We start from the raw sequence: 22,340 nt of genomic DNA, 5'->3' as shown, positions 1-22,340 counted from the left end.
CCCCAGTAGAAACTCTTTATTAGTCCTACTTCTTAAAGTCCTTTTTGTTCGTAGATAGCTGAGCAAATGTACGGACAAACAGGTAGGTTTTCAGGAGCATCTTAAGGGAGGAGAGACAGGAAGAGAGGTCTAGAGAGGGAATCCCAGAGTTTGGGGCCTTGGGAGGTGAAGGCACAGCCGCCACTGGTGGAGCGATTTAAAGTTGGGAATGCACGGGGGCCAGAATTAGAAGAGCACAGATATCTCTTGGAGGTTTGTGGGGCTGGAGGAGGTTTTAGGGATAGGGAGAGGTGAGGCTGTGGAGACATTTGAAAGCAAACATTAGAATTTAAAGAGTGAGGGTGTTCCTCAACTGGGAGCCTGTGTTGGTCGGGGAGCACAGGGGTGGTTGGTCAGGCCTCAGAGCAAGTTAGGATGTGTATTTATATAAGTGAATATATAAAGATCACTTTGGTCTTCAGCCGCAGGCGGTTATCAGGGAGAGGGCGGAATCAGTGAAGAGCAAATGGAGTTTGTGGCGGGATCCAAAGACAAAGACTTCTCAGTATCTAGTTGGTGGAAATTCCTGATCCTCGGTTCTGGATGTCAGACAATCTGTGACAACTGAGAGACAGTGCAGGGGTTGAGAGAGGTGGTGGTGAGGGAGATCTGGGTGCACACGTAGAAAGAGGCATACATTTTTGTATACACCTGGGGGCTTATTGTAAAAGGGGACCAGGAGGGAGCCAAGGAGAAGGACCCCAGAAATGATGGTGTGGGAGCAGGAAGGGAAGCCATTGCTGGCGATTGTCTGGCTACGATTAGATAGATAAGAATGGAAATGTCGAAAACAGTCCCACCCCGCCGGATGACAGTTGGAGGAGGATGGTGTGGTCGGCCCTGTCGAAAGCTTCAGAAAGATCAAAACGCACGAGGAGGGAAAATTTATCTTCGTCACAGTCACTAAAATGTAATTTGTGACTTTGTTAATAGCCCCTTCCTTACTGTGGCAGGATGGAAACCTGGTTGGAGGAATTCAAACATTGCATCCCGGGAAAGATGGGAATGTGTTTCGGAGGCGACAACACAGTCAAAGACTGTGGATAGGAAGGGGAGATTTGCGAGGATGGTGGGGGTCAAGGGTTGGATTTTTGAGGAGGGGGTGTTGAAGGTAGATTTGAAGGAGTGGGGAAAACAGTACCTGAATGGAAAGAATCGTTAACAGTTTTGGCTAACATGGCGTGGAAGTAAGAAAAATACAGTGGATGCTGGAATCTGATGTAAGAACAGACGAGGGAGGAAAAGCTCAACAGGCCCGGACAGCATCTGTAGGGGGAGAAAACAGAGTTAATGATTCGAGTTCCTTTGGCTCTTCATCAGAACTACAGAGTGGGAGAAATATGAAACTGTAGCTGGAAGAGATTGCAACAAGATGTAACCTTAAGAACAACGGAGAGATGGCCAGTGTGGGGGGAGGGGAGGTTTCTTTTTAGCATTGAGACAATACAGGTGTGGGATATTTTGTAAAAAGGGTCCAAGATGGAGGAGGAAGGTCACAATCTAAAGTTGTTGAACTCAATCTTGAGTCCGGAGGGTTGCAACGTGCCCAACCGGAAGATGTGATACTGCTCCTCCAGCCTCCAGCCTGCAATAGGCTTCACTGGAGCACTGCAGCAGGACAAGGGCAGACATGCGAGAGCAAGGTGCTGAGTTAAAATGGCACTCAACAGGAAGGTTGGAGTCATGCTTGCAAACTGAACAAAGGTGTTCCGCAAAGCAGGCACCCAGTCTGCATTTAGTCTCCCCAGTGTAGAGGAGACCACATTGGGAGCAGCGAACACAGAAGACCAAATTGAAGCAGGCGCAAGTGAAATGTTGCTTACCTGAAAAGACTGTTTGGAGTCTTGATGGGGGGGGGAGGAAGTAAAGGGGCAGTTGTTGCAGCTCCTGTGGTTGCAAGGGAAAGTGGCATGGGCAGGGGATGGAGAGTTGGGCGCAATGGAGGAGTGTACCAGGGTGGCCACGGAGGGCGTGATCCCTGTAGAATGCTGACAGGCAGGATGAGGGGACAATGGTGGCATCATGCTGGAGATGGCAGAGGATGATCCTTCGAATGTGGAGGCTGGTGGGGGAGAACGTGAGGACAAGGAGGATCCTATCATGGTTATGGGAAGGAGGGGAAGGGGTGAGGGTGGAGGTGGGGTAAACGTGTCAAACCCAGTTGAGTACTCTGTCAAGCACAGGTGGGAAGAACCTCGGTTAAAGAAAAAAGCAGATATGTTAGTAGCATCATTTCTGAAGGTGGCATCATCAGGACAGATGAATGTAGAAGTATTGGGTTTGAATAACTGGTGCCCAAGAACTGACAATAAATATTTAGTGATAATATTGAGCAGCTCTTACATGCTGTGTGTCTACCTGCATCCAGGGATAATGTCTGCGCTCCCGACACTTGACCCTTTTGCCCTTTTCTACCCGCGGCATCCCAGCGACCACGTGACCAACCAGTTTACATCTTCCCCGTTTAAATTGGGACAAGTGGTAATTCTGAGGTGTAACAGTGTAAGAGAACAGTCACAAGGTGTAACCTATTTACAACATACAAAGTTAAACAGGGCTAACAGCACGTAACTATTTACATGGAAGAAATGTACCAACCTCTTCGAGGACCTGTTCCTGAACAGCAACCAATAATGGAGGGTCGTGGAGCAGGCGGGGTGGGGGGGAAGGGGGGGGTGCTGAAATAGACAAAGGAAGAAGAGAAGGGAGGGGGGAGGGAGGGAATAGGAGAAAGGAAGACAATACCCAGGGTACAGGAAAAGCAGGACAGAGGAACCAAAGGGCACTGTAGCAAAGAGAGCCCATGGGTGTGGCCATGGGAACAAAACCGGGGTAAGCCTTGGTGGCTACAAACGCACCCCTGGTATTTTTTAATACTCTGGGGCCACATGTAAATAGTTCAATAATGCAGTTGTGGTAACCGATTGGAGCCCATTGGGCAGCCCAATGCTAACAGGCCTCGCGGCTCTGTAAATATGATTCCTAAGTGTTTATACCTGATCACTCTGTCTTCCTTTACATCAAATTGCTTTTCTGTTTGTATATTTTTTTATTCTCCTGCCTTTTTGCAAAGTTGTCACAAGCAAATGCAAAAATCAATTAAAATATTTTTAAAGAAAGAATCTGCAATTCGCAGGGTGGAGCTTTAACTGTATGGTCCTGATTCTGCAACGTATGATCCCAAACTACGGAAGCTATGACACCCGGCGTTGTCATCTCTCGCAGCTCATTGACTATCTTCTGCTTCATCACTGGGCGAACGCTTCTTGGAACACAGACTGTGGGTGGTACCCAGTCATCTAGCCTCATGTGGTGTATTATAGGTGACTTCCCAATGATGCAGTTAAATAGGCCTTTATATTCTATTGTTTCTGGGGCCTGGTGCTACAGAGTGCGTACATCTGGACCAAGGTGGATTAGCATCAGTGTGATGCTGTCCTGATGACACAACAGCAGCTTTATGTTTTTGAGTCAAGGTGTATGATTGAATGGATTTCTCAAGCTTTGTGTTGGTACGATTGAACCCATGTCTATCCAATATAATGTTCTTTACTGGCATGCATATGTGCTCGAACATTTTCAACAATATCTGGGGTCCTCCTTCTCTTCCTCCGTCTGAAAAACAATAGGCCTCAAATTGCTTGACCGCCTCAGGGCCCGCTAAATTTAAGAGTGTTTACGCCTGGACCTTCTTTGATTTGCCTGATAGTCCGGCAAAGCGGTAGACATGCCGTTCTTTTTCCAATTGTGTCGAGTTGTCTGTGATGTGGTTGTCAAACGCCAGTGGGTCGATGCAGTGACCTGACGGATTGCAAGGACTGGCGACCAGGGACTAACAACAATAAAGGTTTATTGGTAATAATGAGTGGCTCTTGCATGCTGTGTGTCTGCCCCATGCCCAGGGGATAGTTCCTCGCTCTGTGACCCCCCCCCCCCTTGTACCCGCGTCATCCCAGCATCAACGTGACCACCCAGTCTACAATGGGGATCGAGAGAGGAAGTTGGGTGGTCAGATGTTTAGTGGGAATAGGATTGAGAGAGGAGGAGGAAGGTAAAAGATGGAAGAAGGAATAGATAAAGGTGGAAATTGAGGTAATTGACTTGCTCTGGGGAGCGGCCGAAATGTCCACACAAATAAACAAAGGGAAAACTCAAGTTACAAACGTCTAGTTACGAGGCAATTCTTAGGATGTCGTGATGGCCTGATAGTGATGAGATGGAGGCTCTTCATGTGAACAGAGTTTATTCAGAGCTAGGAGAAGTGGTATAGAGGCCACTGGCCTCGTTGCCCCAGAACAACTTCTCTACTTCGACCTTAGTGTTCAACTTGTTTCCGAATCTGTCCCAACTGAACTTTGTTTCCCAACTGTTGCCTTCCCAAACTCTCACTCAGCTGATCTGTCTGTATCCGATTCTTCAGCTGTTCTTGTTTTCTAGTTTTCTTCTAAGTCCATTTTTCACGTGGAAGCGGTGCTCCGTCAGTGTTTCAACCTTGACTTCCAGCTCTTTGCGGGAAATTCCCAATCTGCTGACATTTCCGGCTAACTTGATGCTCAGTGACTGAACACCCCAGTGATCTTCCTCGAAAGCACTGTTGCTTTCCTTTTGCCATAATAACTTCCTCTTGCCGAAAAGGATCGCAACTATCTTCTGGTTCCTCGCTCTGCTTTGGCAATCCATTCAGTTTATCCAGCTCGGGTCTCTTCCAAGGTGACAGCCACATTTTCTTCCAACAACATTTGATAACGATCTCTCCCTTCTCGTGCTGTTTTGTTTTTTTGGACCGTTTCCCCGTTCCTTTTGTTGTGATTGCGTCAAACGCTACTTCTCCGTTCAACATTTCTTCCTTCTTCTTGTCCTGTCTATTTTTTTTAAATTTGAATTCAATTTTTTTTCTAACTAAGGGGCAATTTAACATGGCCAATCCACCTACCTGCACATCTTTGGGTTGTGGGGGTGAAACCCACGCAGACACGGAGAGAATGTGTCCACACGGACAGTGACCCAGGGCCGGGATTTGAACCCGGAACCTCAGCGCCGTAGGCAGCACCGTAGGCACCACTGTGCTGCCCCTTCTTGTTGTGTTTATTAGAGAGTTCTCCTGAATTGTTACCTTGCCCCAACAGTTGTGTTCATTCTTTGGGTTTATCCTCCGCAGCCCCCTCAAACCCCTAACAGTTTCTGCCTCTCTGCAGGATGCCCGTTTCTCAAGCTCATCGGCAATTTCCACATGACCAATAGTTGCTCATTCGATTGGAGCTCCAAACAATTCCCAATAATAGCTCCTGCAAACTTCCATCTGCTTAAGTTCCATTTCCTGCTCTTCCGTACTCAAAGCTCTACTGGTCGTCAAGCATTGGAATTTCATCTACTAAATCCCTAGTATTTCTCTCCAGTGAGGTAATCTTGATGTCCTCTGTGTAATGTTCTTGTCGGATGGCCTGATTTATATTACAAGAACACTTGTAGCTAAAGCTATAATCAATTATTAACGTTAACTGTGGGTAAACTATATACAAAACAGTATGAACATGCACAAGCATCCTCTCTCTTCAGCTTCTTCCAGCCAGTCTGAGGGGTCACCTGACTCTAACATTCACTTATATACTAATGAGACTCCTAGTGGTCAGCCGGTGAATTACAAAACAACCATGATATTGCTACACTCTGTTTGAAAAATGGCAGCTCCCTGCTCTTTAGCAGTGAGTGATTCCTTGAGAACCTCAATCGGAATTTTGATTGTTTACTGTTTCAAGCTTGGTTTGTTTAGTGACCATAGACGAGTAGATAAAGAGAAACTAGTTTTACTATCAGGTACGGTAAAGTTGCCATAGTCCCAGATGACTATGGGCTGCTTTACCCTTTGAGGGAGAGAGTTGACTGGTGGTGATTTAATCTGAGGATCACCACACCTCAGGCAAGGGCAATGTTGAGAAGGTGGTGCCTTCATGAATAACCTCAGCCGGTACGGGAATTGAACCCTTGATGCTAGCCGCGCTGTGTATCAAGAACCAAGGGCGGGATTCTCCCCTACCTGGCGGGGCGGGGGGTCCCGGCGGGACGGAGTGGCGTGAATCACTTCGGCGTCGGGCCGCCCCAAAGGTGCGGAATCCTCCGCACCTTCAGAGGCTAGGCCCGCCCCGGAGTGGTTTGCACCCCGCCGGCTGGCGGGAAAGGGGCTTGGCGCCACACCAACCGGCGCCGAATGGCCTCCGCCGGCCGGCGCGAGTTGGCGCACATGTGGGAGCGCCAGCACGTGCTGGCGTCACCACCGCGCATGCGCAGACGGCTTTGTTTCCGCACCGGGAATGGCGGACCGGTACAGCCTCCGATGCGGAAGGATAGACTGCCCCCACGGCACAGGCCCGCCCGCGGATCGGTGGGCCCCGATCGCGGGCCAGGCCACCGTGGGGGCACCTCCTGGGGCCAGGTCCCCCCCCGCACCCCCCCAGGAACCCCGGAGCCTGCCCGCGCCGCCAGGTCCCGCCGGTAAGGACCTACTTCAATTTACGCCGGCGAGACTGGCAAAAGACGGGCGGGAGTTCGGGCAGCCCCGGCGCCCACTGAGTCACGCCGGACCCCGCCATTCTCCAAGGCGGGCGGCGTGACTCATGCGGCGCCGATTTTTGGGGGGTCGGAGAATTAGGAGGACGGCGGGGGCGGGATTCACGCCGACCCCCGGTGATTCTCCGACCCGGCGGCCAAGTGAGCTAAAGCGGCCCCCATTATTACAATATGTACAAGACTGTTCAGATCCCAGTGAGGTCTGAGGTATCAGTTTCGAACCTGATATATCACAGGTTATTAGAGTTTCCATGGGCTCCCCTCTTCATACTCAATGAGTATGTAGGCCTCGTGCAGGTTATAACATTTTGTAAGGCAAGGAATTCAGATTCCTTCTTGGACAAATCCTGTTTCAACTGTGATGCGGCCATAAATTCATGCGAAACCAAGATCATGGAACAGATGCTGGAGGGCATTGAGGGTGTGCGGGTTTATGTTGATGATGTCATTATATGGTCCATGACCCCAGAGGAACACATATCTCGTCTCCAACAAGTCTTTAGACGCATACATGCCAAAGGCCTCAAGTTGAACAAGGCCAAATGCTCCTTTGGCATGTCATCAATCAAGTTTTTGGGGGATCAAATATCCCAGCGGGGCGTGCAACCGGACTCGGACAAAGTCAAGGCCATCAACACCATGAAGACCCCGGAAGACAGAAAGGCGGTACTCCGCTTCCTGGGTATGGTTGATGTTATAACCTGCCTGCTTACCATTGGCTGGGGACTAATGACAATACCACAAGCCTGTGGGAGTATGAGCTTCCCCAATGAGGGGGGCGGAGAAACCATTAGTAAACTCCAAGTATAAATAAAGCTGGCCAGTTTGGAACCAGCAGGAAGGAGTGTGCAGCAAGGGAAGTTGCTGCTGCTGTTATATATATATATATATATATGTTATTGTAAATAAATGTTATTATTCTTGCTGGATTCTTCGTGGCCCTCACAAAAGTTAACTTCTTGGGAAAGTTCATTCCCAACCTCGCATCACACACCACGGCTCTCAGGCATCTGGTGAAGAAGTCCACCACCTTCCAGTGGCTACCCACACATCAAGCAGAGTGGCTCGAGTTAAAGGCAAAGCTTACCACTGCTCCGGTACTAGCGGTTTAAAAAAAAATATATATATTTATTAAAGTTTTTTAACACAATTTTTCTCCCTTACAAACAATAACCCCCCCCCCCTCGTAACAAAAAAACAAGAAATCGAGCAGAGCAAGATATATACATGGCAAAATGATATATTTACACAGCTTTGTACACTGGCCCTCACCCGTACGTGCCAGTTTCCCCAACCCTTCATGTTATCTCTTGCTCATCCACCCTCCCAGACAGTCCCCCCTTTCTCCCCCCCCTCCCAGGACGTCGACCCAGAGAGGGAGACAAAAATCTCCATGGACGCCATCCAGGACGGCATTGGTGCGATGCTCCTCCAGAAGGATGACTCCTCATCCTGGGCTCAAGTGGCCTATGCGTCCAGGGCCATAACTCCCACTGAGCAGAGGTATGCTCAGATAGAGAAAGAGTGCCTGGGCCTCCTCACCAGTATTGTAAAGTTCCATGATTACGTCTACGGTCTACCAACCTTCACAGTAGAGACTGACCACAGACCCCTAGTCCATATCATTCACAAGGACTTGAATGACATGACGCCCAGGCTTCAGCACACTCTCCTTCGACTCCGCAGGTATGATTTTGAGTTGGTTTACACACCGGGCAAGGAGCTAATCATTGCGGATGCCCTGTCGCGCGCCATCACCTCGCCCAGTGAACAGGTCGACTTCATCCACCAAATTGAGGCACAGGTGCAACTGTGTGCCAGCAACCAACCTCTCGGCCTCAGACGAACGAGTCGTCAACATTCGAGAAGAGACTGCCAAGGACCCTCTTCTGCAGCGGGTCATACATCACCTTGCAAATGGTTGGCAGAAAAGGCAATGCCCCCAGTTCTTTAATATCAAGGATGACCTAACAGTTGTCGAGGGGATCCTCCTCAAGCTGGATCGTATCGTTATTCCTCGCAGCCTCCAGAGCTTAGTGCTCAAACAGATTCACGAGGGACACCTCGGTATTGGGAAATGCAGGCGCAGGGCCCGGCAGGCTGTCTATTAGCCTGGCATCAACCAGGACATATCCAACATGGTCCTCAATTGTGCGACTTGCCAGCGTTTCCAGCCTGCTCAGCCCAAAGAAACACTCCAGCAACACGAGATCGTGACCTCTCCGTGGTCTTAAGGTGGGAATCGACCTTTTCCACGCCAATGGGAGTGACTACGTGCTTATAATTGACTACTTCTCGAGTTACCCCAAAGTGGTGAAACTGTCCGACCTCACATCAAGGACTGTCATCAAGGCCTGCAAGGAGACATTTGCCAGGCATGGTATTCCGCTCACGGTCATAAGACCATAAGACATAGGAGTGGAAGTAAGGCCATTCGGCCCATCGAGTCCACTCCACCATTCAATCATGGCTGATTTCAACTCCATTTACCCGCTCTCTCTCCATAGCCCTTAATTCCTCGAGAAATCAAGAATTTATCAACTTCTGTCTTAAAGACACTCAACGTCCCGGCCTCCACCGCCCTCTGTGGCAATGAATTCCACAGACCCACCACTCTCTGGCTGAAGAAATTTCTCCTCATCTCTGTTCTAAAGTGACTCCCTTTTATTCTAAGGCTGTGCCCCCGGGTCCTAGTCTCCCCTGCTAATGGAAACAACTTCCCTACATCCACCCTATCTAAGCCATTCATTATCTTGTAAGTTTCTATTAGATCTTCCCTCAACCTCCTAAACTCCAATGAATATAATCCCAGGATCCTCAGACGTTCATCGTATGTTAAGCCTACCATTCCTGGGATCATCCGTGTGAATCTCCGCTGGACCCGCTCCAGTGCCAGTATGTCCTTCCTGAGGTGTGGGGCCCAAAATTGCTCACAGTATTCTAAATGGGGCCTACCTAATGCTTTATAAAGCTTCAGAAGTACATCCCTGCTTTTATATTCCAAGCCTCTTGAGATGAATGACAACATTGCATTTGCTTTCTTAATTACGGACTCAACCTGCAAGTTTACCTTTAGAGAATCCTGAACTAGGACTCCCAAGTCCCTTTGCACTTCAGCATTATGAATTTTGTCACCGTTTAGAAAATAGTCCACGCCTCTATTCTTTTTTCCAAAGTGCAAGACCTCGCACTTGCCCACGTTGAATTTCATCAGCCATTTCTTGGACCACTCTCCTAAACTGTCTAAATCTTTCTGCAGCCTCCCCGCCTCCTCCATACTACCTGCCCCTCCATCTATCTTGGTATCATCGGCAAACTTAGCCAGAATGCCCTCAGTCCCGTCATCTAGATCGTTAATATATAAAGAGAACAGCTGTGGCCCCAACACTGAACCCTGCGGGACACCACTCGTCACCGGTTGCCATTCCGAAAAAGAACCTTTTATCCCAACTCTCTGCCTTCTGTCTGATAGCCAATCGTCAAGCCATGTTAGTACCTTGCCTCGAATACCATGGGCCCTTATTTTACTCAGCAGTCTCCCGTGAGGCACCTTATCAAAGGCCTTTTGGAAGTCAAGATAGATAACATCCATTGGCTCTCCTTGGTCTAACCTATTTGTTATCTCTTCAAAGAACTCTAACAGGTTTGTCAGGCACGACCTCCCCTTACTAAATCCACGCTGACTTGTCCGAATCCGACCCTGCACTTCCAAGAATTTAGAAATCTCATCCTTAACAATGGATTCTAGAATCTTGCCAACAACTGAGGTTAGGCTAATTGGCCTATAATTTTCCATCTTTTTCCTTGTTCCCTTCTTGAACAGGGGGGTTACAACAGCGATTTTCCAATCCTCTGGTACTTTCCCTGACTCCAGTGACTTTTGAAAGATCATAACTAACACCTCCACTATTTCTTCAGCTATCTCCTTTAGAACTCTAGGATGTAGCCCATCTGGGCCCGGAGATTTATCAATTTTTAGACCTCTTAGTTTCTCTAGCACTTTCTCCTTTGTGATGGCTACCATATTCAACTCTGTCCCCTGACTCTCCGGAATTGTTGGGATATTACTCATGTCTTCTACTGTGAAGACTGACGCAAAGTACTTATTCAGTTCCTCGGCTATTTCCTTGTCTCCCATCACAAAATTACCAGCGTCATTTTGGAGCGGCCCAATGTCAACTTTTGCCTCCCGTTTGTGTTTAATGTATTTAAAGAAACTTTTACTATCATTCCTAATGTTACTGGCTAGCCTACCTTCAAATTTGATCCTCTCTTTCCTTATCTCTCTCTTTGTTATCCTCTGTTTGTTTTTGTAGCAACAACGGTCCCTGCTTCTACAGCCAAGAGTGGTCCAACTTCGCGAAGCTATACCAGTTCACGCACATTACCTCAAGCCCGCATTACCCGCAATCTAACGGGAAGGTTGAAAAAGGGGTCCATATCGTGAAGCAACTGCTCTGCAAGGCTGCAGACTCAGCTTCTGACTTTAACCTTGCACTCCTGGCGTACAGGGCAACCCCTCTGTCCACCGGTATGTCTCCGGCACAACTCCTTCTGAATCGTGACCTGCGGACGACTGTTCCGGCCATTCACCTACCTGACCTAGATCTCCTCTCAGTGCTGCAAAAGGAGCAGCAACTCAGAAAGCGGCAAAAGTTGACATACGATGCTCATGCTACTGATCTGCCTGTGCTCTCTCCGAAGGGCGCTGTTCGCATCAAGTTGCCTGGTGGAGGCTGGTCAGCTCCAGCTGTTGTTGTTCGACAGGCTGCTCCCAGGTCGTTCGTGGTTCGCATGGCTGATGGATCCATTGTCAGGCGCAACAGAAGGGCACTATGCAAACTTGCCTGCCCACCACCGGATCTCATGTTCCCAGCTGCCGTTATGCCTTTTCCGGACACCTCGCTCCACGAGGCCACCAATCTGGCTGCAGTCCCGCCTGCCAAGGCACCATCGTCCCCACCTCCACTTCTCTGGTGGTCGACAAGGATCCGACGCCAGCCCCAGAGATTGGACTTATAAATATTTCCTTTGTACATATTGTTCTGTATCTGCACGCTAGACACCGTACACCATACAGGGCAGCACGGTAGCCTTGTGAATAGCACAATTGCTTCACAGCTCCAGGGTCCCAGGTTCGATTCCGGCTTGGGTCACTGTCTGTGCGGAATCTGCACATCCTCCCCGTGTGTGCGTGGGTTTCCTCCGGGTGCTCCAGTTTCCTCCCACAGTCCAAAGATGTGCAGGTTAGGTGGATTGGCCATGATAAATTGCCCTTAGTGTCCAAAATTGCCCTTAGTGTTGGATGGGGTTACTGGGTTGTGGGGATAGGGTGGAGGTATTGACCTTGGATAGGGTGCTCTTTCCAAGAGCCCGTGCAGACTCGATGGGCTGAATGGCCTCCTTCTGCACTGTCAATTCTATGAGAGTCTATGTACATATGCATTCACTCACCATTTGCTGTCAATAGTTATATCTGTAAATATGTCATATATGCTCTAAGCAGCCGACAAGCGCCGGAATGTGGCGACTAGGGGCTTTTCACAGTAATTTCATTTGAAGCCTACTTGTGACAATAAGCGATTTTCATTTTCATTTTTCATTTTCAAATTCTTTTTAAAAAGGGGGGGATGTCATAATATGCACCCATGCACATCATGAGGTAAAAACAGGCAGTGACAGACACCCAGGTTAGCCAATCAACATACAGGACAGAATACAACCAATCACCAGACAGAACACCAGAGGGGGGCTTCCAACTATAAAACACACGAGGCATCAGCACTCCGCCTCTTTCTACTAGTGACAACTATAGTGACAGTCAGGGTGTACATATCAGTCAGCACCTTCTACACGTGGATCAGAGCTAGCCTGGTCTGGTAAGTTCAAGTTAGTGCACTTAGAGTAGTAGAGTGTCAACCCACAACCAGCTGTGTGCATTGTTACAGAAGTTCAATAAATCATATTGAACCAACGCCTACGTTTGGTGTATGCTTTACAGTTCTTCTGCATCCTGTTGCAGTCCGTGTTACCCCAGGGTGAATAACCCAACATCAAGACAGGTTCTGCAGTTCATTGGGGGCATTTTTCCCATTTTATTTTGTATTTTAACTTCAATTCCCCTTTTTCTTAAACTCAGGATCACAGCTCTTGCTTCTGATTTTCTCTTGATTTGCTTTTCTTTCCTCCATTTTCCCAAAATTCCAACTGTACTAGCCAATTCAGGTTTGCTCTGCATCTGTCCCTCAGGGTCTGGCAGTATCTATTCACCCAGACAGGCAACCGGATGAGTCTTTCCTTCCTTCAGACTTCAATTGAACCGAATACTCGCACGTTGGCTGTGTCCTCGTCAGCGATTTTATCCTCTTCGCCAATGTGCTGGCCTATCAGCGATAAGGCGGAGGCTCTTCATGTGAACAAACAAGTTTATTGATAACTAGGCAGAATGGCACAGAGCTGCAGCTCCAGTCCTTGTATATTTACTACATGACTCCTCGATATATTCTGCCCAAGAGTGGACTCCACCCTCTGGGGCGATCACCCACTCTCTGTTCCCATTGGTTCCCCGAGCCAGGTGACCCTCCTCGGCTGTGCTGTCTTAAAGAGACAGGCATCTCAAATCACTGCAGGTATATTCTGGCAGTAAACGTGGAATAGGGAGGAGAAAAGACCCCAGAGTTAAAAACAGAGGCCCTGTGACGAGATGAATTTGATATACGATTTACGGAGTCAGCAAGGAGCAGTGACAAACGGTGCCCAAGTTCCGATGTGACGAGCACAGAAGCTCAGAGGCAGCTTGAAGGGGGGCATTTTGGAATGCTCCAGTGGAGGGATTGCTTTGGGAATGAAGATCCCGGAAATGTGTGCAGAATCGGTCACAGGCAAGAGTGTTCAGAGGCTGTGCCGCTTTCACATCCCATGGCTGAGTGTCGGTTATGTGGTACGTTAAACATCTTAGGGGACACACTGCACAATCACTGGATTGGTAATCCTCAGACCCAGCCTCATGACATGGGGACATGGGTTTAAATCCTACCATGGCAACTGGTGGAAATTAAATTCAGTCAATACAAATCTGCAGTTATAAAGCCAGTCAGATAACGGTGATTACAAAACTATCATCAATTGTTGTAAAAACCCATCTGATTCGCGCGTGCCCATGAGGGAAGGAAATCTGCCGTCCCTACCTGGTCTGGCCTGCATGTGACTCCAGACCCACAGCAGTGTGGTTGGCTCTTAAAATGCCCTCCGTTGAAGTGAAATTAGGGATGGGCAACAAATGTCCAAAGATGTGCAGGTTAGGTGGATTGGCCATGATAAATTGCCCTTAGTGTCCAAAATTGCCCTTAGTGTTGGGTGGGGTTACTGGGTTATGGGGATAGGGTGCCGGTGTTGACCTTGGGTAGGGTGCTCTTTCCAAGAGCCGGTGCAGACTCGATGGGCCGAATGGCCTCCTTCTGCACTGTAAATTCTATGATAAAATACATCTATGAAAATGTTGGCCTTTCCAGCGACGCCCACATTAGGGGCTGGTTTAGCACAATGGGCTAAATCGCTGGCTTTGAAAGCAGACCAAGGCAGGCCAGCAGCGCGAGTTCAATTCCCGTACCAGCCTCCCCGAACAGACGCCGGAATGTGGCGACTAGGGGCTTTTCACAGTAACTTCATTTGAAGCCTACTTGTGAATAAGCGATTTTCATTTCATGTTTCATTTTTGACATTCCATGAAAGAAACAAAATACAAGGATCTGAGAAATTGGAGCAGAAATAGGCCACACATCCTCTCGAACCTGATCCACTTTTCAGTCAGATCGTGGCTGATCTTTTACATCAACTGCACCAGCCCGCACTATTCCTCACACAAACCTGCCTACCTCAGCTTGAATGTACCTGACAGGTGAGCAGCCACAACCCTCTGGGCCAGAGAATTGCAAAGATTCACCACCCTGTGAGATTGCTCCTCATCTCAGTAGGTCTTTGTGTACGAACAGCTGTGCAGTGATTCAGTGCAAGCTCCTGTGTGTCATTGGGAAAACAGAGAGCATAACAATACAGGAATGGAGGGAGGAGTGACGCCTCTCTCGAGATTGGATGATGATACCTGATGATACCTGTAATGCACAATCATAGCACGATCGTTCCCCTCCACCACCTGGACACATTCTGTCAACGCACCCATAACAGAACTACACAAACCTCTGGCAATCTGTCTGAGCGACGAAGCTGTGTTCGTGATCCATTGGGCACTCACAGACTTGGCAGACCAGAAGGTCCATCGAATCATTGCAGTGCAGAAGGAGGCCATCTGGCCCATTGAGCCTGCACCAACCTTCTGAAAGAGCATCCTATCCCCATAAGCACGGTAGCATAGTGGTTAGCACTGTTGCTTCACAGCCCAGGGTCCCAGGTTCGATTCCCGGCCTGGATCATTGTTTGTTAGGACTCTGTACATTCTCCCTGTGTCTGCGTGGATTGCCTCCGGGTGCTCCGATTTCCTCCCACAAGTCCCGAAAGACGTGCTGTTAGGTGAATTGGCCATTCTGAATTCTCCCTCTGTGTACCCGAACAGGCTCCGGAGTGTGGCGACTAGGGGATTTTCACAGTAACTTCATTGCAGTGTTAATGTGAACCTACTTGTGACAATAAAGATTATTATTATAACCCCGCGCATTGATTATGGCCAATCCACCCAAACTGCTCATATTTGGACACTGAGGGACAATATTAGCATGGCCGATCCACTTAAACCGCACACCTCTGGACTGTGGGAGGAAACCGGAGCACCCGGAGGAAACCCACGCAGTCACGGGGAGAACGTGCAAACTCCACACAGACAGTCACCCAAGGCCAGAATTGAACCCGGGTGCCTTTGAACATCCACGATTTTGAGCTTTTTACCATTTAGGATGTCTCCTCTTCGATCTATTTCAATTCCAAAGTGGATAACCTCACATTTGCTTACACTGAAATCTAGTTTCTGTGGTTTTGCTCATTCACTTCAGTCTATCAATATCCCTTTGTTGTATTAGGCTCCCAGTGTCACTGCTCACCTTGCCACCTATCTGTGTTACTGGCAAATTTGGAAATGTGGCTTCCCATAAAGATTACTTTATTTTACTTACTATACCATCATCTGAATCATTACTTAATACAGTGAATAGTTGGAGGCCCCAAGGCAGATCCTTGTGGGACATCGCTGATCGCTAATTCTGCCAACTAGAATGCTCACCCATTATCTCCTTTCCCTCTGCCTCTGAGCAATTTCCTAACCGGGTGACTGACTGCACATTTGGGGGGTAGTGTGACTGGCTCCCATGCACGAGAGTCTATCGCCAATGAGCTACTAATTCAGTGTAGTCACCGAAAAAATGCAGGAAATGTAGCAGCTAATTTGTGCACATCAAGGCTCTACAAACAGCGATGCAATATTGGTTGAAGGTTAAATAATGGCCATGATATTGGTGAGAACCCTCCGTCTGTTATCCGCTTTGCCATGTGGAACTTGAGTGCTTTCGGAAAGAGCCTTTGAGGCAAACTGATTGGTTGGCAAGTCAGCTCAGATTGGTCAGGACGATGTCACGGCAAACGCACCAGGAGGTTTTGTTCCCCGCACTTTTTTTTAAAAGATGCAATGCCTGGACATCTCCCTTTTTTTTGCAGAAGACAGTTATGTGCAAATGAATAGATGTAGCTTCTAGCAAGCATATGTAAACTACATCGTGAGCCCAACATGAAAATCTTAAATTGTTTGTTAGTGATTGGGATTGTTCAATAAGTGCTGCCCAATCGCGGAATCACATCTAACATTAACTCTGTGTCTGCTTTGCAATTTTGTATTCTTGCATCTGTCCTGATGAGTTCAAGATGAAAAGCTTCAGCAGCATGTGTCTGCTCAGCGATCCTCCTGATTTTCTTGGAAATGGTGTCACCTAGTCGTTTATGCTCATGGAAAGGGTAGAGAGGGCCTTGATTCAATGCTACCCTGAAAGATGCCACCCCTGACTGTGCAGCACTCCCTCAGTGCTACATACCTAGTGATGCCCAATCAATAGTGGTGTTGAACAACCAGTGACAACCCCATCCATTGAGCTTATTCCTCCGTCAGGCCACACTCACAACTGTGCTCAATTATTCATTCAACAAATGAGCCAGTTTTCGATGTACATCAAATAAACTCTGGTGACATTTTTCTCCCCACTCTTGATTATATGAAAGGATGTGTGACCTGAATTAAGTTTTGATAATGTGCAGCAATTGGTGGGGTCATCAGCTGGTGGTTTCCAGTTTTGACCTCAGCTTCCTGACAGCTCAATCGATGAATAAATTGTATTTTCATTAACTGACATGTAGCTTCCTGTGTGACGCCCACACCAGCGATTCAGAGAACTGTCGTCAAACATCCTCCTTATTGTGAATCTTGGCCGTAAGCATGCTATCATTCTAAGCCCTGTTTTCAATACCACCCATGGCCTCGCTTCACCCTACCGTCGTGATACCCTCCAACCCCGATCCAATTCTGGTCTCTGGACATCCCTAATATTTATCACTCCACTGAGGGCCTTTAGCTGCCAAGGCCGTCAGCTTTGGAATTCCCTCCCCAAACTTCTCAACCTTGCTATCTCCAATTCCTCCTTTATAAAGCTCCTTAAAATCTGTCTCTTCCACCAAGGTGTTGGCCACCTGTTCTAATACCCCCTAACGTGGCCATGTTTAGCTTGATAACATTCTTGTGAAATGCTTTGGGACATTTTACTACGTTTAAGTTACAATGTCTGTTGCCTGATCTCAGATGTGGTTTCGTTCCTGGGTGACTGGAGAAGGGGCCAGAAAATGACGCCTCGCTGTGAAGTTACGCTTTCACTCACCTGTGTTAGCGGGGAAAATTTCAGCCGGGGGAAAATCTTATTCAGAGGCCCGGAGGTGCATTCTTGCGAGAGGTTTCGGATAGCTGGGCGCTGTCCTGATTTGCATGCAGCCACCCCCTTGGGAGCCGCAGACCCTTCAGCCCCCACGTAACAGTCAATTTGCCTCGTGCAAATTCAGCAACGGCATTTAGGAAATGGAGTGAAGACCCGGCAGGATTTACAATCTATAGCCAGGAGCTAAGTATTGAGGGAAAGAATAAGGCAGCACAGTGCTGGAGACTCAGCGAACAGGAAGAGGATCAATAAAATAATAATGATAATAATTTTTATTATTGTCACAAGTAGGCTTACATTAACATTGCAATGAAGTTCCTGTGAAAATCCCCAATAATCCATCGGGAGTCGTCGTCATGATGTCACCCAGGCTGGAAACAGGCATGTCCAACTCGATGAGGGTGAGTTTCCCAGAACCCTCCACTGTCCCAGACTGCCTCACACATGGCAACACACTGGCATACATACAGCAACTGACACTCCTATTCGATATCTCAGGCAAATCAGATATTGATTTTTGAATCTGCTGTTTTAATCATTATAGGAAATGACATGGAAATAATGAACTACTGTAAATGGAGAGTGGACAATTTCTTTGGATAAGTAAGGACAATGGGTAACGATTGGAACTTGGACGGTGGCACGGTGAGACATGGTTAGCACTGCTGCCCCATAGCGCGAGGGACTGTGGTTCAATTGTGGCCTTGGGTGACTGTCTGTGTGGAGCTCGCACTTTCCAGTCATGTCTGCATGGGTTACCTCCGGGTGCTCCGGTCTTCTCCACAGTCCAAAGATGTACAAGTCAGTCCTCCACAGTCCAAAGATAATAATAATAATAATAATCGCTTATTGTCACAAGTAGGCTTCAGTGAAGTTACTGTGAAAAGCCCCTGTACAGGTCAGGTGGATTGGCCATGCTAAATTGTCCCTTAGTGCCCGGGGATGTGCAGGTTAGGTTACAGGGTAGAGCAGGGTGGACGGGGGAGTGGACCTTGCTCTTTCAGAGGGTCGGTGCAGACCCGATGGGCCAAATGGCCTCCTTCTCCGCTGTAGGGATTCTATGATTTATATCTATGATTTTCACATTCAGGGTTATTGGTCATTGCTGTGAGCGGACCCCATTTTCTCTATAATCAGGGCTGTCTCTGCTGCCCAGTATATCATTAACTAATTCTGTGATTTGGCATTGTAACAATAACAGACCGACCCCTTGTGTGTGTTGGATTCTGTAATCTCACACACAATTTCTTCTATGTCCCCAAGGGCAGAATGACAATTTCTCCTGTGCTACAAAGTCAACTGGAGGCCACTGCCGTTCTCCACAAAGTGCGTAGCCATGACAATAATATTGCCACTGCAGCTCGGGCTGTGTTCTGCTCCAACTGTTTTATTGTCCATGAAATACAGGACCGAATAGAATACAGTGTCACCTTCGGCGGACAGGAAGATCCTTCGGCTGGAAGGCCCGGATAAGTCTTCTCCTGTCGTTGGCAGGTCAGGTGCAGGTGGTGAAGGTGAATATTTTGCCGCGGATTTTATTTTTATTTCAGTTCCTGTTGGACCTTTTTCCTAAGTCGTTTTTTAAGGGCGGGGATAGGCTGCTTTCATTGTTTGTCTAAGGTGGCTAGGATTAGGAAGACGGTAGTTCAGAGGGGGCGGCAGTTGGGTTGGGGGGGTGGGGGAGGTTGGGCCTTCCGAACGTGTTGCACAATTACCGGGTGGTTAATGCGGACAAGGTGCAGGGCTGCAGTTGGGAGACGGAGTCTTTGTGGGTGAGGATGGAGGCAGGTTCCTGTAGGGCATCGGGGCTGCGGGAGCTGGTAACGGCGCGCTCCCATTTACCCCAGGGAAGTATTTGGGGAGTCCGGTGGCGGTGGCCATGCTGAAAAAACATGGAGGCAATTTCAACAGCACTTTATTATGTTAGATCGAGGTTGATGCAGATCCGAGGGGGATCATGGGTTTGAGCCGGCGAGGCTGGACTCTCAGTTTCGGGGATGGGAGAAAAGAGGATGAAGGAGATGAAGGACTTGTTTTTGGAAAGGCGGTTGGCGGGTTTGGAGGAGTTGGGGGTGATGTTTGGGTTCCCGTGTGAGGAAGGTTTCAGGTACATGCAGGGACTTTGCGATAAAGGTCTTTCCAACCTTTCCAGTAGCACCTTCCTCCTTGTTTCTGGAGGAGGTGGTATCGGTAATGGGGTTGGAGGGTGGGGTCGTCTCGGCGATTTATGGGAGGATTTTGGAAGAAGAGAAGGTGTCCTTGGAAAGGGAGGAGGAGTTGGGGTTGGTGCTGGAGGAGGGATTGTGGTAATCGGTGCTGTAAAGGGTGAATGCCTCAATCTTGTGTGCGCGAGGCTGGCGTTGATGCAGCTAAAGATCATACACGGGACACACCTTTTGAAGTTGAGGATAAGCCAGCTGTTTGAGGGGGTCGGGGATACTTGTGAATGGTGTGGGAGGATCCCAGCTAATCATTTACATATGATCTGTCCCTGCTCGAAGTTGGAGAAATGTTCGTTCTTCAGCTCCATGTCAGCGGTCTTGTATGTGGATTTGGAGCCTGGTCCCCTGGGGGCCATATTCGGGTGTTGGACCTGTCGGGAGCGGGAGCAGATGTTTTTGCTTTCGCCTCGCTGATCGCTGGCAGGCGGGCTCTGTTGGAGTGGAGGTCAGCTTCTCCACCCTGTGCTTCGGCATGGCTGGGGGATCTAATGGAGTTCCTGCATTTAGAGAAGGTGAAGTTTGCCCTAAGAGTGGAAAATGAGGGGTTCGACAGGAGATGGGGGCATAGCGGGGGGGGGGGGGGGGGGGGTTGTGATGGGATGACTTTATTTTGTGTTGTAATGTGTGTAAGTGTTAAAATGCTAAACACTTCAATAAAAATACTTGTTTTAAAAAGGAAGAGCCGGATAGTCATGCCATAAATAATGCACAGAACTCTTCCCTGAATATGGGCCTACTTGACTTTAGAAGCCTGTATCACTGACTGGAGCAAAACTATCTGATAACAGAGTGCCTGAGCCTATTTCGGCCATCCTCTGACTAGGAATAAGGTGAGATGCCTCTCTCTCTACTGAACTTTTGGCGACAGTCACCTCCTGCTAAATGAGTGCTTTCCCCTCAGTTCTTTGCATTGAGATTTTCATCATCAAAACGGCAACAAAAATGACGTCCTGGAATGAGGAACCGTCCTCTCTTTTTCACTTTGTCAGTCATGACAAATGTGTTCAACGTTTACTCCACCCCACTGCTGTCAATGAATGGAATTCATTCTAGTATCATCAGTATGAATATGTCATAGAGACACAGGATGGTTCCCATTATCTAACTAATCTGGAATGTGCGATGACAAGTGTTGCAGATTCTCTGAGCAATGGGAACGTTAGAGTAATGGTGATGTCACTCCACGAGGAACCCAGAGGCACAGGCTATTGCTCTGGAGACACAGCAGCTGGAAGAATTTAAATTCAAATAGTTGCTTGGCAGGACAAAACTTGAGAATTGCTGGAAAAAAATCCATGTCGAACCTTCTCATCTCACAGTCATCAGAATACGTTGTAAGAATTCCATTTGAAGGGGAACACGGCAATTTGTCCCGGATGCGAAAGAGGGCACTGATAGGTTGACAAATAGACTATTATTGATAGAGGCATCGTCATGGAGAATGCACCAGGTGACTGATAATCAACTACCAAGCATTTTTTGAAATTAACCTAGGCAGTTTGGCCCTAATTGGTCAAAGTGTTGTCTGGAGGGATGAGTGAGCAAATGGCTGTCACTTAATATGTTTAACTGAAATAGTTGCAATGTGCGAACAGGCCTTGTGTATTAATATATGTAGCTTCCAGGACACACAAATGCTCCACACTGCGAGCCTGACTGACAACATTAAATCTGTTGTCAGCATTATTTTTAATACACTAAGGATTATTCGGAAAATGTTGTCGAATCGCAGAATCACATCTAATGTTGGATACTATGTTTCAAAATTTTCACGCGCAGTTAATTAGGTATGGTCTGCACCTTACATGTTACGAGCCGTGGCTGGGACATGCTGTTTGAAATGATCCGTCAGTGTTTGGGACGTACAGCCTACATACCTGGCATCACACAGGCATTGAAATTCATAGACCACTTTAGCCATTTGTGTGATAGAAAATAGGAGCAGGATAAGGCCATTTGGCCCTAAGAGCCTGCTCCTCCATTCATTATGATCATGGCCAATCAGCCAACTCAGTAACCATTTTCCTGCTTCCTCTCCACCCTCTCCCATATCCTTTGATCCCTTTTGCCCCAAGTGCAAAATGTAACTCCTTCTTGAAAATATACAATATTTTGGCCTCAACTACTTTCTGTGGGAGTGAATTCCACAGGTTCACCACTCTCTGGGTGAAGATATTTCTCCTCACCTCATTTCTAAATGGTCTACCCGTATCCTTAGACTGTGACCCCTGGATGTGGACGCCCCTGCTATGGGGATCATCCTTCTTGCACCTAGGTTTCTATGAGATCCCTCCTCATTATTCTAAATCCCAGCAAATATAATCCTAACCAACTCAATCTCTCCTCATACTTCAATCCCGCCATCCCAGGGATTTGTCTGGCAAACCTTTGCTGCACTCCCTCTATAGTAAGAACATCCTTCCTCAGATAAGGAGACCAAAACTGCACATAATATTCCAGGTGTGGCCTCACCAAGACCCTATATAACTGTAGCAAGGCATCCCTGATCTTGTACTCGAATCCTGTTGCTATGAAGGCCAAAATACCATTTGCTTTCTTTACCGCCTGCTGCACCCTTACTTTCGGTGATGGTGTA

This window comes from Scyliorhinus torazame, chromosome 22 (genome assembly GCF_047496885.1).
Source record: "Scyliorhinus torazame isolate Kashiwa2021f chromosome 22, sScyTor2.1, whole genome shotgun sequence".
NCBI lineage: Eukaryota > Metazoa > Chordata > Chondrichthyes > Carcharhiniformes > Scyliorhinidae > Scyliorhinus > Scyliorhinus torazame.
The sequence above is the reverse complement of the archived record's forward strand: the minus strand, read 5'-3'. Positions refer to the sequence as shown.